Source organism: Corvus kubaryi, unplaced genomic scaffold (assembly GCF_017639235.1).
Source record: "Corvus kubaryi isolate FWS band 111438036 unplaced genomic scaffold, C.kubaryi_AGA036_p1.0 138, whole genome shotgun sequence".
NCBI lineage: Eukaryota > Metazoa > Chordata > Aves > Passeriformes > Corvidae > Corvus > Corvus kubaryi.
In genome coordinates, this window is record NW_024580672.1 from 9,094,930 (window position 1) to 9,121,470 (window position 26,541).

At 36.5% G+C, this 26,541-nt stretch overlaps 1 protein-coding gene across 11 annotated transcripts in view; it reads left to right on the forward strand.

Moving 5' to 3' along the window:
• DNTT (DNA nucleotidylexotransferase) overlaps positions 1 to 26,541 on the forward strand; it is a 162,162-nt gene that overhangs the window by 101,389 nt on the left and 34,232 nt on the right. The gene's annotated exons all lie outside the window — the stretch shown is intronic.

Here is a 26,541-nt window from a genome sequence, read left to right on the forward strand (position 1 = left end):
AGCTTGAATTGAAAGGTTGGGAGAGTTTTTCTTTTTTTTTGTCCTCTTCCAACATTTATCTGGGTCATTTTGAAACAGAAATTGCAACATGGAAATGCATGGAAATACAGAAGTAGAGCAATTGTAGTTATGAAATAAATAAGATACACCCACATAGTGTGGAATGTATTTCATTGTCTATTCAGGGAAGGTGTCAGGGAGGGTGACTGCAGAGAAGGAAGAACCAAAGGTGCTGATAGTGCAGTATAAATCATACCACAGACAATGTTATTCGGAAGCCTGAATTTGCCATGCCAAGTCTGTTTGAATTGGCATGGTATTATTTTCAATGCTCAGCCTTTCTTATTTTGAGATTTAAGTTAATAAGACAAATTCTGAGGTGGGGAATAGCACCTCATAAGATAAAAAACCACTGAGGGTGAAGTTTCCCTTCCTACATAAACAGAGGCCCTGGGATGGGGAGAAAAAAACCCTTATTCTAATAAGCAACATCCCTGATTAATAATACGCTTGTCCCAGATATAGCCAAGGCAGGAGTGTAGTTTAGGCTAATGTGTGTAATCACTTGTAAAGGCATTAAAGTGTGGAACTGACAACTTTGTTTCCTGGATATTAGAAGGGCAAGTTTTATTCTATGAAGAGAATGAAGGAGATTTATGTAGTAATAGCATTATCTTGTCTTGTGTATATCACTGCATGCTACAGAAATTTTTATTCCTATTAGCAGTGTGTTAATACTATTAATAGTAATATTAGCATTGTTGTAGGGCTGTTAGCAATCACAAGTAGACAAATAACTTTGCAGTAGGTTTCATGGCAATGAAACTGGAGGAGTTTTTCCCTTTTTCCTGTAGTTCCATGTTAGTATATGGCTTCAGAACAACTTCTAGAAAAGGTTGCCATGCACTGGAGCATTATGATGATACTCTGTAAGATCCTGGGTTTTAGTGAACTTGATTTAGCTGCTGATACTTGGTTTTGCCACAAGATGTGATCTAGATTGAGGGTTTCATAAGAGCAAAAATTCCTGGAGGAAGCACTCTATACTATATGTAGTTTATGGTTTCAATCTCTTTACTGGTTATTCATATCTCAATACATATACCCACAAGCCCCAAATTTGGCTGGAGAAGTTCAGGAAGGGATCTGGAATAAGAATTACATACAGTAATAACAATATTTTATATATATATATATATATATATATATATAAGAACTGCATTTTCAGGATGGCTTCCTGTGTGCTTTATCCATATAATTCACATTACTTACAAATTACATTTCATTTTTATTGTGTTGCATGTAGCACACTCACTTGTGGTTAGCTCTGCAGCAGTAGAATTGTATCTCTATGATGTAAGGACATGGTTACTATATCATCAATATGCACTTATTTTTTAGAAAATTATCTAGTCGTCCTCTTGGTATTATGATTTCACTTCTCACTGTCTCAAATATTTACTTAGACACACTTTTGTTGGCTTCTCCTACCTTAGCCTTTAGAGAAAGTGAAGTAGACTAAGGAGACACTTTTAGGTAATTTTTCATATTGCAGTTCTTAAGAAGTTGTTCAAGTGTCTTGGGCATTGCATCATGAAGAGTAACTAGTGTCTCTTGTCTTTTATTTATCTTTGTGGGAGACTAATTTTTCCATGCTGTATCAGTCTTCAGGGAAGTTCTTTCCAGACTTTCTTATTGTTAATTCTGTCCTAACATGAACCTAATTGTAGATCACTATCTCCTTGCTTGAATTTTATATTATCTTTTAGAAATCAGGATTTGATGCTCTGTAACACTTGTAGATAAGAATTGTTAATAGAAAAGCAATGAAGAGAACAAAGGACAGGGTCAGTGTTTTTGTCAGGCACCACCGCCATACTTTTGTATATTACAATGCAAAAACTTCATTCCTGTGTGCAGTGACATTTCCTACAAGGCAAAGGGATGCATAAAGTAATGACATGGTACAGGACTCTGGTCTTTCCTGTTCTGTACCAAGAAAATAATTTAAAGATATCACTTCTTTCAGTCTTGGAGATAAAATAAGATGAAATAGCTGAGACAAAGAAACGCTTTGAGAGATTATTTTACAGGTTCATGCAGTGATAAATAACCAAGGTTATTGTGACACCTTTGTTTCAGAAATAAGACTTCTATATGGCATCTGAAATCACATTTATCTAACTGTGTTGGCACATGCTCATAAATGAGAGACTGTGAGATTGAATGTGTGAAGAATATTATGCTTTCCAAGCTTTTGGAATATGTGCAGGACTTTGTGGTTTATTTAACTGAGCTTGTCATGTGGTTTCTGGCTGAACTTCTTGATAAATCATAGAACATTTGATCACAAGTTCTGATCCTGATAAAAAACTCTATTTGACCTTTTGATATTGGATACTTCTAATAATATTATTCTTTTGGAGGCTGTAGATGTTCCTCAATGAGGTTAGAATACCTGACAATGACACCAAATTTTTTTCACTTCTCAGAGTAAATGTATTTGAAGTCCTATTACACAAATTATTTTCTTTCTCCTCAGCTCTAGTATTAAAATAGTTCCAGACTTACTCACTAAACTAATAGAATTAATTTTGCAGAAGATTCTTTCATTAAGTTTTTAGGCAAACTCTTAAGCAGAGATTTCTTATTCTACTTACACATTGTTACAGTGTACCTTTGCATTTACGCTGTTCTTAGGTACGGTTATTTCTATGCTTTTCTTTTACTCCAAAACACAAAACTGTGGTAAGGAAAGATATAAACTGTATCCAGGTACTCAAGTCCAAATACTGTAATTTCTGCTTACTTTTTTCTACTGCTGTTAAAATAAGTAAATTTTTTTATCTGCTGGTATTTCATTTTTTTTTTTTCCAGAGAGAAATCTGCTATAAAGGAGCAGTGAGGCAAGCTGCTCACTGAACATTTCAGCTGATATAGTAGTTTGCACAAACTCTAATTTAAGCAGATCCTGGAATAATCTAGCAATTATTCCAGCAACAGACTGAAGAGACTGCTTGGCTATCATTCATGAGCACAGCCTTTCCTCAGATAAACTGTAGCCTACTTTGGATGAGACTTTTAACCTGGAGATGTTCTAATCTGATCTGGCTGGTTTTTAAGATTATGAAAACAGCTTTCTGCTAATTTTCTCCCTTTCCTTTCTGTTCTGTTCCCGTTCCTTTCCCGAGAATTTGGATTAAAAGGCAGATGTTGGTAGGTCGTTCTTCGGACTTAGATGTTTATTGTTTTCTTATCTATGGCACAGCTGCACGGGATGTGCCTCTTAGTTAACAAGGTGGAAAATGGCCACGAGTTCTAACTTCCAAGGTCTTTTAAGGTCCAAATTACCCAGTTATGGAATGCCAAGTAATTTATTTTTACTTATAATCCAAAAACTAACTATTCATGATCCACACTGCAGGTTTTTTGACCCAATAACAGAACACCCAGATTTGTGAAGAAGGAGAAAAGAAGAACAAATCCACACCCCAAATCCTCCATATTGTTACATATATCCCAGAAACCAAAATTTTCTAAACCCAGGGTTCCAACAGCTTTCCTTATCAAACTCTCTAAGATTAGAAGTGTTTGAACTTGAGGTATTGATATGCTGCAAGTAAAAATATTCTGTGGAAGGAGTTAGGAACACTGCAACTGTGAAAGAACAGAGATCATCACTGGTTTCTGTTTTTAATTTTCTGTAACCATTAAAAATTAAGTTGGGAAAGGAGAAAATCAAATTAATGGTTAGCCAAGTCAATTTAGAAGATAATCTATTGGAGTAATTCAGATACTTCCTTTTGTCATTAGAGCTTTGATTATTTTTCCACTCATTTAATCTATTATTAGCCACAATTAATCATGAAGTAGAAACTGATGAGTAAGGTATCTGGGAGTCATAGACAAAAAGAACTTTTTAAGAATCCATGAAACTTCATAAAATTGAGTACTCAGCAGAGCATATACTTTGAAGTCTTTCAAAAACTTGTTGATTCAAAGTTCTTTACATGCCCTACTCTACCTAACCCCTTCCTACTTTCACAGGCTTTTTAGCTCATTAGAAGGATGCTGTTTGGCTATGTACCTCTCTCATCTCTAAAACTAGTTCAAGTGGTGGGTCCAGCATGGAGGTGGCAATGCAGGTGGCTGATTCTATGAAGGCAGAAATTTCATACTCTCTATGTAGAGCCAGAAAACCCCCTGCCTTTAGTCTTACAGTTTCCATGATCACCCTACGCCTTCTGGAATGCATTTGTAAGAGCCTTTATAGTGTTTAGTGTTTTCTGTTTCCTATCAAGTCTGATGGTGACTGCTAGTAAATAAACCAGAGCAATACAAATAATGTTTGGAAGCAAGATATGAAACCTCAGACTGTATTATTTTGGGACTGTTAAAGTCTCTTGTATTGGCTTTTTCTCTTTTTTTTTAAGCTGAATTGGAAAAAATGAGAATGAAAACCAAAACCAGGGGTTTCCATTTCCTTGTCAGGCAGTCAATCTGAAATTTTACTTATGTACTGATACACGATCAGATTTGTTACCATTTTAATCTAGACAAAGTTTTCATTTGAAACTGACGAAAGTTTTTTAAGTTACTGCATTGATGGATGCTTTGTGCTATCAACGATATTTGTTATTACAGCGTATAAGGAATATTGGAATGGCATTTTCAAATTGCAAAGGCAAGCTTGTGGTGGCAAAGCAGCATATTGCAGGTACACTACTAGAAGTAAGACAGGGCATTGTCTTAAAAACAGATTATTTCTTTACACATCTTCATGTCTAAGTCATTTGATATCCAAATGAATTCAATGTTAAAATGAAAACCAAAGTGCACAATTACTAGAATAAAAGACAGTTTCTACATGAAGGAAGAACAGAATGACAGCTAATGATGGTATTTGAAAAATTTTTCTCATTTTACTTTTTTTTCTGATTTGCCCTGTAAGGTCACTTTCAATCATTTTTGCTATGTAAGGATCAGCCATTTGGCACTTCTAGGTTTCTAAATTATATGGAAATACTTTTGGAATGCTTGCCACTGCATAAAACCAAAATGTTAATGGCTTCACTAAGTCAAATTAAATTTTAATGGCCAGGGTTTTTAATTTTTCCTTTTAGCCCATTCACATCCTTTAAGTAGCATTAAATGTGATTCAGTTGTCTTCTAATATCACAGCTGACCTGAATAGCCTTTTCAATTAGACTTTTAGATGAAGCAGATCTGATACATTCTAAATAAATAAAGATCTCTTTTTATTGGTTAAATGCTGATATTCACAGCTCGTTTAATCCATTTATAGAGATGCAATGTCAAAAGAAGAACCTTTTTTGTGGTGCAGTGCTAGTGATAATGTGCAGAGATGAGACAAAAAAATCACACCTTTGTTTTGTCAGTGAATGGAAATTAAGGAAGAACAACTCAAAAAGATCTGTTTAAGACTTTAAGAAAGATGCATGACTGAGAAATGATGAAAATTATTTGACCAGAAGTCACACTTTAAAAGCATTTTATGCAATGGTGTGAAGAATTTTCAGTTAACAATGCGCATTCCCCTCATAAATTTATTGACTTCTTACAAATAATCTAATACCTAAACAGTAGATGTCCAAAGTTTTTTAAATTGGTTCATTCGATACTAATGTAAAATGTTTTCATTTAACCTTTTCATAGATTATTTTACTGTTTACAACATAGCATGCCTTTTACTTACACAAAAAGTAATAGAAATTGTTAGAAATCTACCACAGTTTGTTCAAAAGCATCTTTGATGTTTCCATAATTCTGTTTGATGTTTGTTCTCATTTTTGGATGACAGTGTCTCAAAACCTTCACTATGTAACAGAGACATCCCACTGTGATAAAACCTTCCCTGTGTATGAGGGCAGGCATGGGGAAAGAGGTTTCTGGGTTTACTGCTCAGCATGGGATAGAACAAAAGCCATCTGGGGTGTCTGATATGTAGAAAGCTGGGCTAAGAGTGATTTGGACTGTAGATGTATCATTTCCACTGGCTTTGCTTATCAAAATGCAAGAGAATGGTGTTTTCGTTAGAGCAGATTTCAGCACTGAGTTCAGTTTTGCCATTTTAGTAGCTTGTGTGAGTGTCAGATTATAACTAACAGCTAACTTACTTTCTCCTGATGTGAAGTCCCAGCTCTGAAACAAATACCAATCTCTCATGATGGCCAGCTCATTAGACCCACCTAAGTGGAAAGGAGCAGTGACAGCTGTCAGTACAAATTACAGTATTCCCAGCTCCGAACTGCAGCGGCTTCTACACTGCCACTCTTTAAAATAATATAACATTAGAATTCCAGAAATGTAAAAACAGATTTTGCATTATTTACACAATTTTCTGGACAAGTTTGGCCAAAGTGAATATTTTGAAAAGTTATAAAAGGGGGTTATAATACAATTATTTATAGTCCTAATATATCAGTAAAAAATACTTAATAATGTATATTCTACTGACCATTCCCATTTTAAAAGGTTAGCAATAAAAACTGTTGTGGTTTTTATTATGCTAGGTTAACTGAAAAGTATTAATTCATCATTTTAGAGCAATTAGCATATGCACTACTGGTTACTATTTGCATTATGGAAATTAAACATGTAAATTAGTAAGTTCTGGTATGACATATTAAAAACACTCCTCTGGTGTTTTGGAAGGGGAAATGTTTTGCCTTTCCTTGAACACAATTCTTCTAATATACAAGTACGTAATTTTCAGTGAGCATAAAACATGTATTCAATAAATCCAGAAAAGATCTTTTGTATAGGACACAGGCACTGGTGCTGAGACAGTCTGAATAGGTTACCACATCAAAAAAAAAAAAAAAAAAAAATCATATTAAGTCTGACTGCCCCAGGTATTATTATAACATATAATTGGGCTGAGGCAGGGAAGCAGGTTGCATGATACAGAGCATGTACTAAAATTGATTTATCAGTATAATTTAATAAACTGGAAAACCTGCTTCCTGCATTAGGGTTGAACTGTTGCTCTTTGGATGTTTTGGTAATTTGGGAGTAGGTTAGTATGATATGTCATGGGGGAATAAAAGCTCTTGTGATTAAAAAGGAAGCTGTAGAAATAATTGGTACCTAACACCAACATGTACAGAGATGTATTCATAGAATGAATAAGCTTCATTTTCAAGCTCTGTAGAAAGAAGGACAAGCAACTCTTTACAAGAAAAACTCATCCAATGTGAGTGATGGCAACCTTAGAAATATTCTGTAGCAGAGTCGTGTTATATTTGCTGCAATTAACTTGAAGTGTATAAGATAGGGCTCAAGCTCGTTCTTTTTCATGCTACTGATATTAGGCGTATTATGTTGGGAATATGATAAAGGGAGAATATGAATAAGTAATTTCCACTAAGTTTTGAATTTTATTACATGCTTCATTACGCATAAGAAAATCTAAATTCTCTGAAGATTTGATTCATTCTTTTTGGATTTTATCTTTGTGGCTTTTCAGCAATGTTTGTCTTGTTGTTTGCTGGTTTTGGTTTTTTCATTTTAGTTCTAGGGGATAGGAGAATTTGTATATTGCTGTTTGGGAAGAGGTATTGAAAGCCAAAACATAGCAGTGGTGTTATGGAACAGCTCTATAGCCAGAAACTAAATCAGTGAATGAAGTAAATCATACATTTATGTTTAGGGTTACCTGTAATATACCTACCAAAATATTTATAAGTATTGTTTGTTTTCTGTGAAAATTTTCAATTCTCAGTGAAAAACTGTGCAGAAATGTAATTCTTTTCCCGGTAGGGGCTATAATTCAAGTGGGTTTTGTTTCTTTAGCAAAGTGAGGTTTCTAATCAGAATTTCTCTTTCATGATTAGCCTCAGCTATAGAAATTTCATACTGATATAGTGTCATTTCATCTAAAGACAAGGGTGTATGCATCTGCAAGAGGTAGTCAGAGGCACAGAAACCAATACGAAGCATCACAGTGCCTTTGCAAGATCACTGAAATATTTTGTTTGAAGTTTTAGACAACAAATTGAATTGACAACTTGTACTAAAACATTTGTCTCATTTATTTTTAACTGTCTACCTAAATCCTTTTGCTTTTTCTCATTTTCTTGACCAGCTCTGCTAAATCCTCACTGTGAATAATAGATTGAGTGATTAGAGAGAATAAACAATCAACTATAATTATCACTCAGAATTTGTAGCAAAACCAAACATTTCAAGTTGTTAGTGAAGTTTTTTAAAAATGGTTTGTGTTTTTGCCTTTTACATGGATATTGTGGGGAGGCATCATATTTTGAAGTACTGTTCTGAAGAGTCACAATAACTGGAGAGTCTCTTACAGACATTTGACATGAATTCAGCTAACATCATGCATTGATTTCTGAAATGCTCAGTCAGAGAATTTAAATGGATCAATTTTAATACTTAGGCCAAATATGTTCAAGTATAATATTTAAAATGTACTACTTGAAAAATATTTTCCATATATGGATCAGCACTAAGGATCTTACAAATATATAGTTATAAAATAAAAAATATTCATGGTACTACATAAAACTGGTAAATAAAAAAATCTTCTAAAAGTTATAGAGCATTAGGTACAAGGAGGACTATTAAGATAGCGGAATATACTCAAGGAAAGATGAAGTAGCAAGATTAAAAAAAGAGGAGATTTCAGATAAAGTAGTAAGATAAGAGAAACATAATGCGGAAGCAGCCAAATCAAAGACATACATGGCTTTGACGAGATGGAGATGCCTATTTTGATAGATCTTTTCCTCACATGTTATCTATAAAATAGTTTCATTGGGGTTTACCTGCTAAGAAGAAGATGCCTTACAAAATTGAGGCTGCTCAAGGTGGGAATGGAATGAGGAGAGAGAGACAGAACAATTGTCTTCATAACACTAAGAGACATGCCGAAGAAAGTGACATTCTTTCTAGAGGAAAATCAAATCAGAACTCTGCATAAAGGGTAATTGAAACAAAACTCTGGCAGCAGTCTTGGACTAAGTTTCCAGCAGTAAAGGCAACTGTAACTTAGCATTAATAGGCCAAGGATAGGGCTTGGCTATGATTAAGAGGCTTAATTAATGTGCTAAGAGAGAATAGTGCTAATGATACGTCACCAGCCTTCTGTTAAACATATCTAGGTGCACCAGAAAACAAGTGTCTATTTCTTGTTTTGTTTCAGACAACGGTACTTAAGCATTTCTTACCTACAAACTGCAGTGCCTGTGCCCAAGTGATTCAGGAGAGAAATAGAAACAATTTAATACATTTTGTCTTTCTTGCAGTCTTTCTTGGATGCGTGTTGTTTCCTCTGAGAGGTTTCTGATGCCTGAGTGTTCTTGAGTATATTTCTTACTGTTAATATGCTTTACTTGTAAGGGTCTCAGGGCATGTGTGTCGGAGATCAAGTTGTTCTGAAAATTTTGCATTCTCTTAGTGAAGTGTTACTGTGACAAACAACGGTGTTCTGTGGTTCACCATGGGCAAAAGAGGTTTTGCAGGCTCAGATGCCAGGTGGTTCAGAGACTGCAGGATCAAATGCCTAATGTTTAGAGTCGAGATATCAAAAATCAGTTCTAATTATACTATGTAATGTGCTCTGTCATTTTTTCCATGGTTTTATTCGTAGGAACCTGGCTTGAAAACAGGACATTTATAGCAGAGTTTACTTATTGCTGATATACTCTTTAGCAGGAGTCAAAGTTTATTGTAGACTGCTTAGTTGCTGTAAAAATGGTTGACAGCACAAGCTAAGAATGATGTTTTCCTGTCAGATAATCATGAGAAAAGCTGCAAACATCGGTGACCTTGCAGCCAAGGGATACATTTTGCAGATCCCTGTGAGCAAGAGCAGCCATAACATTTTAATTAAGTGTGACATGATCTTGCTAGTGGTGTGGGGACATGATAACAAGGATCTAGCTTCTAGTTAAATTTTTTTTTGTTACAATATGAGTCAGACAGGATATTTTCTACATGTCAGATAACAAGGAAAAGACTAAAAAGTTTTACAATAAATCATTGTATGATTTTAAGGCATGAATTAAAAGATATAGTCAGAAATAGTCCTTTTAGTTGCTTTCAGTTTGGAAAGGGTGGAATATATTATGGATTGTTGCTGTACTATGGGAGAGGTGGATGGAAATGTTTCGGGCAATCTTTTTGAAGAATGGAAAATCGGCATTAAATAGCAGCAAAACCTGATAAGATAGACTTGGTTTTAATCATCTGCTATGATAGCTGTTCTGTCATATCACTTGGGGCTATCTTGGAGAGCAAAACCCCAAACCCATTAAAGCCTTGTGGATTGCTTCTTCTCATATACATACTTGTAAACTCATGCTAGTTCATAAAGTAATAACCTTACATGCTGTATCCTGTGCTATCAAGGACGGCAAAATATTTTCCTTCTATCTTGGCATATCTTACACCTAGACACAGGTCCAGTAGGTATTCCTGATTATCTGATCCTGTTGCAGAGGTTAATGTGTCCAGTTGCACCTAATTTGTTTACATTAGTAATAATATCCTCATCGGATATGATATCCAATGGGGATGTTATATATTGGATATAATATCCTTATTTCATTGCTGCTTATGAAATGTCTTGATGTTGTTATAGTATGCATTTGTATCTCTACAATAAATGGTGCTACACTGACACTTAGCTGACGTAGATTTTACCCTCACCATTCCAATCTTATAAATGAAACATGAACAACCTATCTGTCTGTTCTCACTGAAAGGTCAGTGGGAGCTTGGACATTGATTTCAGTTGAATCATGACAAAATAGGGGGACATTTTCAACTGATTGTTTGAGAAATTGAACTGGCAAGAAACGGTGACCCAGGGAATGGATCGTCACATTTCACCTGAATATTAAACTATACCTATACTGTACCTATATTGAATGGGACATTGGAATGTCCCATTGCCTGAGGTCACAAAACAGTGCAGTTTGAAAAAGTCAGGATTGTTTTCAGAAGGAAGTCAGAAAAATAGAAGAAATATGACATGACTGGTTCTTTGAAAGACTTTCTGAAAATATATGGCTGGAGCTTTACAGTATCTGGATCAGGAAGGGCACAGAGAGAGCTCTAAGAAGCTACATTCTGAAGCAGAATATTTCCTTGCCATGGGTTGGGAATTACAGAAGTTGGTTAGTAATAATCAGAGAAGTTTTCAATTTAGAATTAAATCGACTAAGTCAACTTCATGAGCTCCTTAGGCTGATGGAGAATCACATCTTGAAGCAGAGCAAGGGAATTTTGTAAAGGAGGGTAACAAGATTTCACAATGGAGGGATTTATTCAAGTTAGAAGTTAGATTTAATGACAGGCTTGTCCACACTTTAACAGGCTTTTCTGGTATGCTTATACTTGTAGAATATATTGGCAGCCTTTCTCTGTGGAGATGCAGCATTCCTTTGATAGTATAGTTTAAATGATTTTCTCAAATGGAATAACCTATTTTGGCCCAAAGGGTGTAACTATTTCAGCTTCAGGGAACTGCTGGCAAACAGTGTGCATTCACACCACACAGCTCCCTTGGCAAACAACTGATGTAGACCAAGTAGACAACTTTTGAATTTCAGTTTGTTTCTCTGTAAAAGTCTAGTTTTCTAAGTGTATACTATAGATTAGGAGTAAAGTCCTCTTCTGTTAGACAAAATTAGTAGATTACACAATCCAAATTAAGTATTGAAAGAGAACAATCTCATTTTCTCTGCATTATGTGCCTGTAAAATTCCCACCTACCTTACTTGCAGTAGGGGCAACTACTACTGCAAATGCAGTCATTGAAAATCTGTATGTCAGCTCAGTCCTGGAAAGATTCCACAGTTCACACTAAAAATTTGAGGGAGTGAACAATTTTCTTAAATCTAACCAGATTGTACATATGCTTGAGGTTTAAACTGTGCATATTTTTTTCAGGAGTACTTGAGTAAAACTTCAGCATCTTAGTAGAAAGGCTAGACTCAAACTCACCATGCTGCAGCTGTCTGCTGGCAACTACACAAATGTTTAAATTGAAATTAGTGTATTATATCCCCTTTGATGGAATAGATTGATAAAATACCTTAAAGTAATCACAACTAATGTAGAATTACACATATTGCCCCAAAATGCCAGAATTCAAAAGTTGGCTTCTCATGTCTTTGTCACTAACCCAAGTGCATGAACAATTACCTATGCTCCTTGGCCATTACACCATCAGCTCAAACAGAAGTGTTAATCCTACTTTATTTTAGAATTTCTGGGAGATGTCTTTTTTCTGGTTGTCTTTCCCCTGCCCACCCGCCCCCGCCCCCCGCCACTGTGGATGCAAGCAATCTCTTTCTCAGTTCAAGGAATTGTAATAGAAAAACTGTCATGTTTATATAACTTCCAGTACAGCTGAGCAGGAAGCAAATAGAAACCTTTATTTTTATGGTATGTTGATTCTACAGATTGTCCCATCACTGCCAAGTAAGTGAAACCCAGGCTGAACATTTAATATCATTCAGACATTCTGAAAATGCATGTTTCCTTCCTCACGTGAACATTAATATTGTCTTTTAAATTGTTTAAAGTGAATGTTTTGATTTTTAGAAATGCCAAATTAGACATGCATGAAAAAGAACTTGTTGATGAAAGTTTCTGTGACAAAGGGATATGTTAAAGGAATAAGACTTTTGAAACACTCAAGAGAATTAGCTAGAGAGAATTAAAATGGACAGGGTTTGAATTCACATTTTCAATCTACTGCCAGAAAACTTCAGGACAACAGAAATTGTTGCTATGAAGCTGATTGTTAATTTTGTTAAAGTATCAGTATAGAAAAATAACTTTTACTTTCTTCTTTAAATTAAAATACCATATCTTAAATATAAGCTTCTACACATTTATGAGATTCTGAGTAAAATAGAAATATAATTCTGAACCAAGCAATTTTGTCTTGGACAAAAAAAAATCTAAACTGATAAATGGAAACCACGTTAGTTGCAAAATAATTTTTTTACTGATTGCAAAAAAAATAGTGTGACAAGTAATTTGATGAAAGCATTTTTTTAATATACACCTTTCATAATTAATAATGCAGACTTTTGTTTACTTATTTCAGTAAATAATTTGAATGCAGCTGGCTTTTCTGTTTTTTCTGCTGCATTATTAATGATGTTGAAGAGATCACTAGGTTATTGTTCTAGAAATATATCTCTCACTTAGTTGAGGTTTTGCTTTGCAACTAATGCTTTTTGAAATGTGGCACCTGAGCAGTTTATGCACCAGCTGAGATGGAAACAAAAAACTGGAAAGCTTTCTGACTTATCAATCTAGAATGTCAATGCATTGCAAGCATTCCATCCTACCTTTAGGTATTTGGAGCACATATATAATCTACAGCCAGCTCTGGCCAAATGTTTTCTCTGGCAGAACACCAGCAGAATGTGGATGATGCACCTGAATTAGTCTTGTAACAAAATAATAGCTATACATAATGGATAATCCAGATCTAGAAGGGTCCAGTGCTTTCCCGATTTGTCGGAGTCTGTCCTGAAAAGTGCCAGTCACCAACTACCTCCAAAAAAGTCAGACAGAAGTCCTAAAAAACTTAACCTTCTCTTTCATCCTCTCATTTTAATTTATTTTTGGATAGAGGGAGAGGTCATTTTCTTTACCTTCCTTTCTTAGTGTTTTGTTTGTTGTTGTTGTTTTGATGTTGTTTTTTTGCTTGTTTGGTTTTTTTTTGGTTTGGTTTCTGTCCCTAAAGTACATCATATTCTCTGATAATTCACCAAAATATCTGGTGTCTGAGTGCACTGATCTCTTAGTTGTACTCTTCAAAATTAGAGGTAGTTGAATTTCCTTGTCTCCCAGTTTGCATAATTCTAAAGTCACCTTTAAGGCTTTTAATTAAGCCAAAAGAAACTAGGTACTTCAGGATGTCTGAGCAGGTCTACTCTGAGATGCCTCCTCTTATAAATAATAAAAACATGCCTTCTGTCCAGTCAAGTCTGATTCCTCAGTACTTACCACATATTGGAATATGTTCTTTTTTCCTGCAGGTTTCAGAATAATTAAAATCTGTAAAATTTCTAGTAACTAAGGATGCTGTACCACTGTCTTACATGCTGTTTCTTAAGAGTGAGAAAGCTTGTTTCTGTAGAATATGCTGACAGAAGAGTTTACACATGCAAAACTAGGTAGATGTTTTAAGAATATTCATCTGCATACCTCACATTTCAGCTGAATATATGAGATCCTCAATCCACATCAATACTTATTGGACTGTATATCTTTTTTGAACAGTGTTTAAGTGATTTTGTTTTGTCATTGATTGGCACTGGGCAAAATTTGTTTATGCAGGAAGTTTCTATGATGTCTTTTGAAATACTTGATTGAAATGAAGTGTAATTTAAAGGATTTGCCAAGACAGCAAAAGCAAAACTTCAGCAATATATGTCATGGCTTTAAATAAAACTGTGACAGATTGGTATGATACATTTCATAAGCCTTAAAGCCTGAAATTACATGGACAGCTTCCAGGTACAGTTGCATTATTTATATGAAATTGAGACAGCACTAGCAGTGATTCAAAGCTTAAGCATAGTTTTATTTTGCTTGGTGGAATAGTGAATTTACTCCAAACAGAGGATTCAGAGAGGCTAAAGCTGTTAGCAACAAAGTCATCTTGTGTGCAAGCCAAAAGTGATAAGTATTCAACATCAGGGTATAATTGGTGACAGCCACATTTAGGCATCGATGTCATTGAAAGAAGACAAATATGATCTTCCCAATGAGGAAGAACTACTTACATGTGTGAGTGACTGTACACCGGAACAGATTGCCGAGAGAGGCTGTGGAGTCTCCCTCACAGGAGATATCGAAGAACCATCTGGGTGCGATTCTGTGCAATGTGCTCTGGGATACCCCTGCTTGAGCAGGGAGGTTGGACCAAATGACCCTCTGGGGTCCCTTGCAACCTGACCCATTCCATGAAAGCCAGAGGACAACAGCACCATCCAGGCTGTGCAACTATTCCAATCCCTAGAGAGAGCCATACTTTCTAAATAACAAGTAGGTGACTAAATTCTTATGTTGGCCATTATCCCATTTTGTTGTCTTAGTAGAACCAGACTGGTGGAAGACTAGCTTTATGAACTATTTTAATAATGTACAATAAAATACAATTTTGCAATAGTTTTTCACAGAAATTACTTTTCTGTTTTTAAACTCTGAAGTTAAGGTTGGAGAGAAGTAGTTTCAGCATGTGAATAATAGGTGGTCCTCCTCAAGATAATGCATACAAAAATAGGTGAATCACTTTTTTTAAAATGTTTTTGTGATATTTTTTTTAATCAGTTCTTCAGATTTTGAGTTCCATTCAGATTTTCATGTTGTTCCATGACTATGGTTTTCTTAGATGCTAGTGCATAAGAGAATCCTTACACAGTCTTATTTTAAACCAAATATGCTTTGAAATAACCATTTGGCTAAAGGTACACAGAAGGCAATATATAAACACACCATTCACCATTCATTGTTTTCACAGGGCAGGGAAATATTTTCAGGATTTTGCATAGAATATGTTTAACACATTAAATAATTTAAATGCAAATAATCTAAGAGAGCTTTCTAAGATCAGTGAATAGCTCTAAGTTTAGCTACACTGGTCATTTAAGATCCTCAGTTGAATAACTGCTTTCTGATTTATCTTTTCCTTTTATTGCATTAAATATCTGTTGAAGCAAAACTTAAAGCAAACCCATCATCATGACATGAAGAGGAGTACCCAAGTGTCTTGTATTCTGAGAAATGTCTAAGTTTCCTTTGGGTCATAAAAGATACAGTCAAGCATAGCATGACATACTTTGGTCTTTGAAAGTGCATTTAATGAGACGAGGTGAATGCCATGCATTACTGCACTTTTTTTGAGGCAATGTAGTCACTGAGGGTGAAATTACGTTTCAAGTAAATTTAAGTGCTATTGCACAGGTTTTTCACTGGTTCTCTTCACTTCATTGATTTTTACCGTCAGAACAAAACTTCTAGAAATAACCAGCAATGTGGTCCTTTCTGCTGCAGCAGGTAATGCTTCTTTCTCCTGACTTGATAAAAGAAGATCTTTTAAGTAATTCATTCTCTGCATTGTTAGGTCTTTCCCTAAAAATCTTCTCAAACAGAAGCTATGGGTGCACAATAGCAGCGATATCCTGCTGAATAAATGAGAAACCAAAAATGCTTGTTTTGTGTATCCTATATTAGAGCTGTATTCCCTTATGCTGTCTTGTAAGGTTTCTGCTCCTTAAAGGGAAGAGCTTTTTCCCAATGCTGCTTCGCTGTAGAGTTGGATTAACTTCAAAAATAAAATAAATATGTTCCAGAGCCATGGAAAATGGGTTCTGCCTCCAGTGAATTAGAATTACTGTTACACTGGGCAAGAAAAATAGCATTTTAATGAAGCGTCCACCCTCAAGCACTTTTTCCAGAGAAGATACCTGTGAATCTTTGCCAAATACTTACATAGTTCAGCTGGGTTTATGTTGAATTACTTGGCTGGGTGAAGAAGCTGCTATATGCTACCTTTGGCAATTCAAGAAGCCTGATTTATAGCTGGCCAGGGGAACAGTTCTCAGTTTTCACTATGTTTATATTTCAGAGACAATGTAACCTAAATAATTTTATTCTTAAATTAGTGGGAAAGTAATTCTGCAGACAAAGCTATGACAGCAATTTTTTTACCACCAAATTCCCTCAAAATGAACCGGGGTAGATCTCATAACCATATGGTATCTTTTCAGTTAAATATATCATTATTTCAGTTTTATTTTTAATTGTCTTTGCTAGTGGCAGAATTTATTTCAGTTGATTTAATTAGATTATTGCTATTTCAGACATCAATCAGCATCCTATTAAACCATCCAACAGATATTAATTATACCCCAGAAGAGCACTCTAATGTACAATCAGGGAAGAATTAGTCCTCAAGGGGCAGGAATTCCAGAATTTCCTTTGATATTGAATAAAAAGTCTCAGTCTGGCTTTAGAATTCCAGAAATATTCAACTCAAAATTTTTATCAGCTGGTGCAAACTAAATGCAGAAGGTTGACTGAAAGGCTGGGCCTTGAACTCAGGAGTCCACCTACAAAATGTTAGGACAGGTATCTTCCCACGCTGGCACTTTTCATCTCCACAGGTGTTTTATTGTACCTTACCACCTATGTAGCATTAGAAAGAAGAGGGAATTAATTTTGACACTGACTGGGAACCACTAGTGTCAAACTGCCTTCAAAGGCAATTAGGATCTAATTCAAATAACAACCAGGAGAGCAGAAATTATCTGAAGAAGCCGTATCTGTCTTCTACAGAGCCCTGATTGGATCTTGGTTTATTATTTTCCTCATTGCTTCAGGTGTGTTACTTTATTTTTGAAAAGCAGGTACTGACTGTGTTGGCCTTCACTGAATCAGGGGTATAACAAATGACAATTGCCATAGATACTTGCAGTGTTAAGATGGGGAGGAATCTTCTTGGTTATTATTTTTTAATAACTGTGCTCAAAATTTGTCATCTAGTACTTGTAATTAATTTTTGCATAAAGTAACCTGGTAATCTCTACAGCTCTGTCTTCCTATTTACTACCCTGTCCTGCAATGGAAGGTGTTTCTGAGTTTTAATTCTGGAATCAGAGTGATCTATGACTCTTAAAACTCCAAACTTAGGGAAGCATAATATGGCTTTATGTGATAAATAGTATAGATGAGCCTTCTGTCTAATTTGGTGAACTATAAAATGGCATCTTGCTTCTGGCATCCTCATTGATCTTATGTCTTCGTTGTGTTTAAGGTGGAGATCAAGCACCTAGAGAACAAACAAAGCTGATGGTAGAGTTTGGCAGGTTTGGGAGCCCCTGGTTTATTCTGACTGAATGTTCCCTCATCCCCTCTCCCTCGACTGACAAAGTGGTCACTGCACAATGCAAGTCAGGCTTGCCAACACTTACATTTTTTATTCTGCTGTCTCTGCTTTCTCTGTGTCAGTGTTTTTGGATTGTTAACTTTGGTTGAGTTGCTTTTGCACTTCAGTGAGCATTTATTTTCTTGCTACCTACTCGATATGTATGTGAACCACCATGGCATTGACACTGTTGAATCTAAATGTTGTTTTGAAAATGTGGACCTGACCTGAATATTAAGGAAAACTCCTGAGCTAAAGCTGGAAGTGATTTGAAGAACAGCTTATGTGTGGTGTACAGGGCTTAGCTGGTCATTAATGCTAGCAATGGGCTGCTACAGTATTATGCTGCTACTACTCTCTACAGTCAGAATTTGTCAGAATCTCTATTTGTCAGAACAGAGAGTTTCATTTTACTTCAAATAAATGTTACAGCGTTTTATTGTAATTTGGAAGACACTTTCTGTCACAAAATAACTTTCTAACTTCTTTTAACTATTACCCAGTTCCTGCTGCAAATGAAACAACCATGTTGCAAACATAGTAATTTCTTCTGTTTAACAAAATCCTTCAGCACGAAATCAGTGTTTCAGAAACCCTTGCACAGATCTGATTCTGCTCATTTCCTGTCAGTGTACTAATTGTATAACTAGCAAAGGTTAATGTCCTTCTGAGTCAATAAAGCCACTTACTCTGGGTTCAGATATCAGACCTGAAAAAAGTTTGGGGTAAAAAATGTGCTGGAATAATAAACTTCTGATTAAATTCTGAATTCAGTAAATTCTCTTTAGGCAAAATATTCAGAGAATTTTACTTATTGGTCTAATTTGTAGACTACTACTTTTATATTTTATTAAAAGTCTAATAATTTATATCTGAAGATGGGACATTGTGTAACAAGGTTTTGAAAATCTGTAGTATCAGAGCCAAGAATTATTCTGTAACTATTTTACAATTGATATAATTCTTCTTCTGTCAAACAGCCAGGATTTTACTTCCTATGTAATAGTTGTAGGACTGTCACACTCCAGTACTTCAAGCTTAAAGAAGTTTTTTTCTATTCATAAGGGCCTTTATGCAAAGAAAATATGTAGTTCTTCATAGTTTGACAGTAACTCAGAATTGTTTTAATATTTGGCTGTAAGAAATTGTCTATCCCCTGTTTGATGTCTCAGCAAAGACTGCTTAATAAGCAAATCCACAGGCATGCAGACTACCTGGGATTTGGAATAAAAATGTATGTTCCTTTTCCTGAAAGCCACATGTTGGTTGGAGATAGGTTGCAGAAGCAACTTAATCAGGACTGCAGTTATTAGACAGAACTCCTGTGCCACTTCTGTTTGGTCAAACTCAACTGATGTCAAAAAATAGTTCTACATTGCTGTTGCCATGGGAGTTAAATGAGACCCAGCACAGAGGACACCTCCCTAGACTAAAAATATGGCATTGATATCAGAACAGACAGAAAGAAATGTTTGCACTATGTGTACATATGTGTGCATGTTCCATTAGAGCTGTAATTACATGTTTTACTGTGCATGTACACCAAGGCTACTAGGGTTTCCCCTCAGGAACGTGCATTTTATGGTTCTTACAGATTATTTGTTTGCTTTTTCTAAAAGAAGTGATTCTGCTACTTATTGTTTGCTGCTCAAACAAAAGATCATTGTGTTATATCATTGTATTTTCATTTCTTCAGCTATGTGTAACCTTCTGCAACATTTAATTCCTTTTCCATTGCCACACAATCATCACTTCAGCAATTGCGTTTGTTCTTCTCATATGTTTATGCATATTACTCATCTATATTCAAGAAAATCTTTAAATGGCCTCACATATTTTCAAATCACTTGGCAATGTCTGTCTAGAAGCTGTCCTCCCTGCATTTCCTAAAAGAAGAATGCAGAGAAGATGGTGCTTAATTTAACATATAATGAATCTCCATATCTCTTTCAATAAATAAAAGGCTTGTCTTTTTTTTTGTATCAGCTTCCAGCATCTTAGCTAGGATCCAACTTGTTACATAAATGAATTTCAGATGGATTGCTTTTAATCTGAGCTCTCTGGAAGGAAGGGAGAGTTACATCCTCTGATATTCTGTGCAGACTCTCCACATGCTGTCTAAGGCCCACTCCGTGTAGATCTGAGATTACTTTTACTGATTTTCCTAGCTTTCTGTATCAAAATACAGCTGTACAATAAAATGCTCAGGAACAAGAGAAGCAAAAAAAATCTTTCCAGTTTTATGGTGAATATTGGCTGCATAGCAATTCCTGATGGACTGATTTTTTCAATGTCTTTCCTGATAACACTCTCCATAACATATTTCAGAGTTATGGGGTTTTTCTTATTCAGTGTGTAGGCTGCAAATGTCATAGGTAGAATGTTGATTAGCATCTGAATATTACCATAAATAAACTGTTAGTAAATACAATCTGGTTTCACCAAATAGATTAACTGGAAAATTAGCAAACACCCAGTGTTTGAGAGTTTGTGTCTTCCTCTGCAATTATTATTTTTCCACAATTTTGACAGGAATAAAAAGTTCAGTCACATAGAAAGAAGGTTGAAATGACTATGCCAAATCTGTTTCTGTTCACCACTATTTGCACCCACTTCACTGTGCTATATTTTGTGCCGTCAAATGAGTGTATGATTTGAAGATTTATAATGTAATTAATTACATGAAATTAATTTTCTGAATTCCAGGAACCCCACAAAAATTTATGCTTCTTTAGTATTTATTATAGTTGATCAGACATTGGAAATAAGCACCTGTTAGTTGTCAGTCTACCAGTAAATATATATGCTTGACTTCATGCAAATGAGTAATGATTCTGAGTATCTGTGGCAGTGTTCTCGTGTAAAGTTCAGATGCTTGTTTAAACACTGAAGGATTTAACACACATGGGACTTCATTCAACACTTTTAATGCTATCAGGCCAACAAGAATCTTCTCTGATTAAGGAATAGATAGTGATGCCTTAGTTTTTAACTTTGCCTCTAAGGGGGGCAAGCTGAGAGGAATTATGTCATTAAACTGAAGCTTTAATTGGAGAATTAACCCTGATATGCAAATGAACCAAACCTATAAAAGTGTGAAGAACTTGTGACCTGTCGTCCATCTTGGCAATAGCCTCTGGCTCCCCAGGGGGTACCTTTGAAGGCCTTTCAAATAAATACCTACTTTTATTCCCTTAGTCCTGTCTAGTCTCTCTTGAGGAGGCCTCTTAAGGCACCAATAGTATTTGCTTGGTAAATGTAGTCATGGCTATGCTGTGACTTACAACAAAAAAAATCCCCAAACCAAAAAACCCCAAAACAACAACAACAAACTGCAAAAAATATTATTTGGAAATTTTTCATCTGTGTTTTTTGAGAGATAGAAATACCACTTGTCCAGCTTGTCTCCAGTCCAGATTCTGAGACTGCAGAACCAGTGGGCCACAGCTATCTCTGATGGTCTTTCAGAGCAGCTATTGAAAATCTTTTTCTTCTGAATATTAACTACCATCTTTCACAAAAAGAGTGTAGAAATGCCATTCCTAAGACGGTTTTGAGAATCAATTGGACAATATGGTATCTGTGAAGAAACAGTATTTTGGACTGCTCTGAAAAACATGGTACTAAACTGGATTCCTGGTCCAAAATTCCTAGTTGCCTTTCCATTTTTAATCCGAAGTCAGGCAAATTGCTTGTTATTTCGCTGACAAGGACAGACCTGAGGTAAATCAGTTAACTGGAGAACTGTTTTCACACAGAAGTAAAGTGAGAGTTTTGCTTGAGAAGGATTTGTAAAAAGTATATAATCTCACTCTGAATGAAGTGAGAATCTCTGAAGCCAGGAAAATACAGTCTGTAAAGCAAAATGTCACAGGAACCCATTACCAAATAGCCTAAGTAAACCACAGACAAATCTAGCACAGTGTTTAAGGTTTTAAAGTCAGAAGTTATTTTTCTGATCATCTAGTACTGCAGGAAGGCCCTTGTGTTAATCACCTCAATGGTCTGAAAACCTTCACAGAAGAATTTTATCCTGGAATTTATCCTATTTCTTCTGGTTTATTCCACAGCAGGGTAACAGTTGGATTGTCAAATAAGAAAAATCTTTTATGTCTATCCGAATGTAATTCTAGGAACTTAAAAACTACCAGGTACACTTTAAAGAGCTGTAGATGAGAAAGGTGAGGTGTACCCATGAAGGCAAAAAAGGTCTAATACAGAGCCTGTAAAATCGAGGAAAGAATGCCAGAAAAACAAAAAAGTACCTAGATCTGTGCATTCTTCCTTATCATTCCTATGGTCTCTAAATGCTAAGCAGCAGACAAAACTGACAATGTAACTTCAGTAGAGCATAAAATATTAAGAATAGATTATCCATGTTGTGCAAAAAGGGAGGAATCAAATTGTAGGGCAAAATTATGTAGACCTGAAAGAAATCTGGACATAGAGGATGATAGTGAAAAAAAATGATGGTACAGCAAGCTTAGCTGAGTGTATGTACTGGGAATAGTGGCAGACCTGGATAGAGCTGCCCACAGCTGCAGAAAGGAGTCGCTCTTGGAGACTAATCCTCCCAGTTGAAAGAAGCTGGTAGGGAAGATGGTGGTGAACAAATCTAGGACTTTGCCTGTTAACAAGGAAAGGTGTTTCTTCTTTGAAATTTTGCAGTCTAAGCCCAGCATGTTTTAGCAATACTGAGAAGTGGGTAATAATGTGGGCACAATACAATGTCAATAGAAAAGGTAATGATAAATCATTTTTATGACAGATGATCTGAAGATATTATACTCTCTGTGACTTTACTTTGATGATTATATTTTCTAGAAATATGCCTGAGCAGGAGATGCAGTTACTCTTTGTCTTGGTTTGAAAGACAAGTGTCTGCTAAGGAAGGCAGGAGCCTCCCTCGGAATGGAACCCCCCTTCACTCTGAATTACTGTAATTTTGAAATTAAGGGGCTTTCAGGCAATGATAGGAGAAATAGGAATAATACACTAATACATGTGTATTATTAAATAATACACTAATATATGTGTAACAAGGCAAGCAAACAACAATAACTATGTCAGTAGCAGCAAAGAGGACCAGGAACCCAGTCCCAGCCTTCTCGGCTGTCGGGCCCTTTCCCCTCGGGTGCAGTTCCGCTCGCAGCCGGCAGGGGCGCTGGCGGCTCCCGGTGAGCAGGGCAGGTGCGATGGTTCCCCCGCGGCTGCAGGGGGCGCTCCGGAGCGAGCTCGGGGAGCACGCGGCACCGGTGCCCTGGGATCCCGGGAAGAGATGGACGAAAAGCTTCACAAACCCCTTGGGCAGCTGATCCTCGTGCCTCACCAGGACACTCGGGAACAGCAGGCTGGAGCAGCAGGGACGAGCACAATTCCCGGGTGGCAGACAAGGTGTATCAAACTCCGGAGCTGCAGTGGGAACCCTGGGATGTCTTGGCAGGCAGGGCATGTGGAACTGCAGTGTAGTGAAGGCTTGGAGCAGTGCCAAAAAATGGTGGGGGCGGGGCAGTGAAGGCCTGGCTCCCAGCAGGGTAGCGAAAAGCGGGCTCAGGATCCCGGGGTTTTCCCTGAGACACCCGAGCAGATGGTGAAAAAAAAGTTTCTCTTTTAGTGAGGTAGGATGTTAAATAGGGTCCCAGTGTAACAGCCGCTCCAGTGAGCAAGCTGCACTCACGGTAGAAGGAAGGCAGCAGAAGGTAGAACCCCGCAGTGGTGATGAATTCTTCCCACAGCAACCACAGCCTCTCTCCCCTCTGAACGCCAAGAGAACAAGAGGGCTAGGGGCTGCACCCAACCCCTTTTTCCCAGTCCAAATCTTATGGCATCTCTCCCCTTCATGAGAAAACCCCAGGTAAGAGAGAGTAGCCAGCTGGGCCCCTCCCCCGAGCTGTGGCCAGGTCTTTTGTCTGTCTTAAGTATCCAGTTGTTATTGTCTCCTAGCAACACGTATGAGGAAAAATTCCTTAAGAGAAAAAAACCAAAAGGAAAACTCCTGAAATCCCAACACTCTTAAAACATAAGCTGTTAATTTTCACTTTGTATTTCACACACTTCAAGGGCTTGCAAGGTTAAGAAAAGCTTACAGTTTTACCAGATGCAAAAACACATTTGGAAATACAGTTTCATCTTCTGTATCCTCTTGAACTCTGTGTAAGTGCAAAGGTTGCTAAGTGGTTTTCAGGGTTTTGACACATAACTCACGGCTGCAAAAAATTGGTTTAAGCTCCTCTGATAGTGAAGTTTTATGAGTAGTAGGGAAATGTCAGTCTGTCTTTCCTCAGCTAAATAATTTTATCAGAATTGTCATTGATGTGGCTTAGTCGTTATGTACTCTTCTAGTATCTCAAAATATTCTGCACACATACAAACAAAATGTCTAATCACGCAGGTGTTGCCATTGTAGATTAAGATAGTATGATTATCCTCTGCCATACATTCATATCTTTAAGTTTTAGTCATAGTGATAGTTATATTTGATGACTTGGAATCTAATAACAGTAAGAAAGATAATTCCAACAACCTTAAAGGTAGTTAATTGACTGCTAAGAAACATTTACCAGCTCTATACAAGTTTAGTCAGCCAAGAATTGAACACAATTAATAGTGCATTGTCTTTTATAGTCTTCTGGCTTGAATAAATTATTAGAACAAAAGGTAAGCTGCAATTTCCATTCTTTAAGGTTCTGGTTTTCTTATAGCTCCAGCCCAGTAAGGGTTTATGTTTAAATTAAAAGAGAAGAAAAAGATGTAAGTGTATCTGAATAGGAAATCCAGAACTTGAGTATTTTCCTGCTCGAAGGCTCAGAAACCTGAACTCTCCAGCCCTGTCCATGATTACTTTGCTCCTGGGGTACATCTACGCTCCTGGTTCACCAGAGCCTCAGCAACTCCAGGTGTAAGCAAATAATTTTCCAGATCCTGCTTATGCCCAGGTAGAATGTAGAAACTGGAGAGATTATCACTGTCGCCTCACAGGAGGCATAGAAAATAGACAAGTTCTGTGCAATTCTCATACATATTAAGAGGGTGTATATTATTTTTACTAAAACGTCATTACACCACTTTGTATTTTAAAAGAAGTACCCACATTTTATATAAAATCCCTGTGATTAGAGTATGTAAACTGTGGTGTGCCAGAATAAAATCCCTACGTCTCCCATCATTCATTAGTGTGCTAAAACCTCAGGTGGGCTTATGCCACCCTGCAACATAAAACGGGAGAGTTGTAGATCCAGAGGGAGTGCAGTGTAGCGTACTGACTCGGATGCCTTTCAAGTGAGGAAAACTCTTAAGACCCTGCTCCCTGTACCAAGCACTGGCTCTGTTTTGTATTTAACAGCCAGTGAATGACAAATAACTTGACTGTGTAAACATCAAATGGTGTTCTCCTTCCTGGCTTAGTGGTTTTAATTCAATAGCTAATAACAAGTAAATAACCTGTGAACACTGGCATGGACCCAAATTCTGAACTCTGGTCCTGGAACTGTACCCCAGTACAAGTCAGAAGGAGAGAAGACTGAAAGATGTTTCCTGTGAAGTAGGAACAATGCCAGTATTCCTAACTGAGGAAAATAAGGCAATAAAAAGATGAGGAATCACTGCACCGATCACTGGGCTATGAAATGAGAGACAAAACCAGGCAATATTAGCATCAATTTGGTGTTTGTTTTTAAGTAAATGATGCTTAGTTAACTCCCTTCAGTCTCTAGATCCTGTTGGAGCCTGTCTGTAGCCCTTTGTAAGGAACCTGCTCTCTTGAATGTGATGGGATTTGAAAAAGACTGCAACCTGCAGTGTTCCCCTTGGTGAGCTTCAGGAATGAATGAGAGGTTGAGGTTTCATCGCTGAGGCACCTCATCAGGTGATGAATTCTGGGTTTTCATTACCCTTTTGAAAACCAGACATCTGGCACCATGGTGTTTACCTTGTATATAATCAAGCCCTGTGTCATTTCTAGTCTTTAGGTATATAGTTAGTTACAAATCCGTGTACGGAGCACCTTGGCCCTATGCCATCCTATGTGCCCTTTATGTAACTTTATGAGTTCCCATGATTGTATGTTTGTATGTATGCCTGTACAAATACATCTACATGTATATATATGTGAAAAACCCTACTCTGATGAAATTAATGGTCACATTTCAGCTTCAATAGAATGATGGTCTGAATCCATGTACTCTTTGCTGCAACTTTTTACATGATTTACAAGTTGGGAACAATATATATTATACATCTTCTTAATTTACTACGTTGTTTTTCTATTTTAAGGAAAATAATACATTTTTCTAGGCTGAAATACATTGTTTGGTAAAGATTACTAGTGGCAATTAGACTAAATGTTCCAGTAACAGCTTAACAATTTCAGTCAGAAATTAATCCGTTGTGAATTAGTTCAAAAAAGCCTGAAATATAACTCTGACAATAACTAATATTGTGTGCTTTTATATAAGATTTAAACTCTCTAATTTCACCTAAAATCTCCTGAAAACATTTCAATAAGTACTCTCTGTCTTGGGAAATAGATGGCCAGTGAAACACCTTGGATTTTCTGGGATTTTATGGCTTGATTGATGCAGGTTTTGTAGATGTGGTTAACT